This window comes from Penaeus monodon, chromosome 19 (genome assembly GCF_015228065.2).
Source record: "Penaeus monodon isolate SGIC_2016 chromosome 19, NSTDA_Pmon_1, whole genome shotgun sequence".
NCBI classification, from domain to species: domain Eukaryota; kingdom Metazoa; phylum Arthropoda; class Malacostraca; order Decapoda; family Penaeidae; genus Penaeus; species Penaeus monodon.
This window is the reverse complement of record NC_051404.1, coordinates 34,888,606-34,888,809: the sequence shown is the minus strand read 5'-3', so window position 1 is coordinate 34,888,809 and position 204 is coordinate 34,888,606. Positions and strand designations below refer to the sequence as shown.

The following is a 204-nucleotide window of genomic DNA, read 5'->3' as shown; positions in this document are numbered from 1 at the left end:
TCTTCGATCGAGCTCATGGTTGTTCTTTATCAATGTCGAGGGAGCGAGTGCCAAGTTATCATCTGTATTTTCCATTACTTAACGGGTGACGGAAGACTCTTCTTGGCGATTGGGTAATACTACTCATTTACTGATTAACCGAAGTAAGATGCTTATCTTCCGTCACAACAAGTAAGTAAACGGTTTAAATACGTTCATCACCAG

The 204-nt window shown here is 40.7% G+C and overlaps 1 protein-coding gene across 1 annotated transcript in view; it reads right to left on the bottom strand.

Annotated features, from left to right (window-relative positions):
* The window catches only part of LOC119585399 (adenylyl cyclase 78C-like), a gene marked incomplete in the record, with an annotated part of 159,642 nt that overhangs the window by 34,245 nt on the left and 125,193 nt on the right, over window positions 1-204 (bottom strand).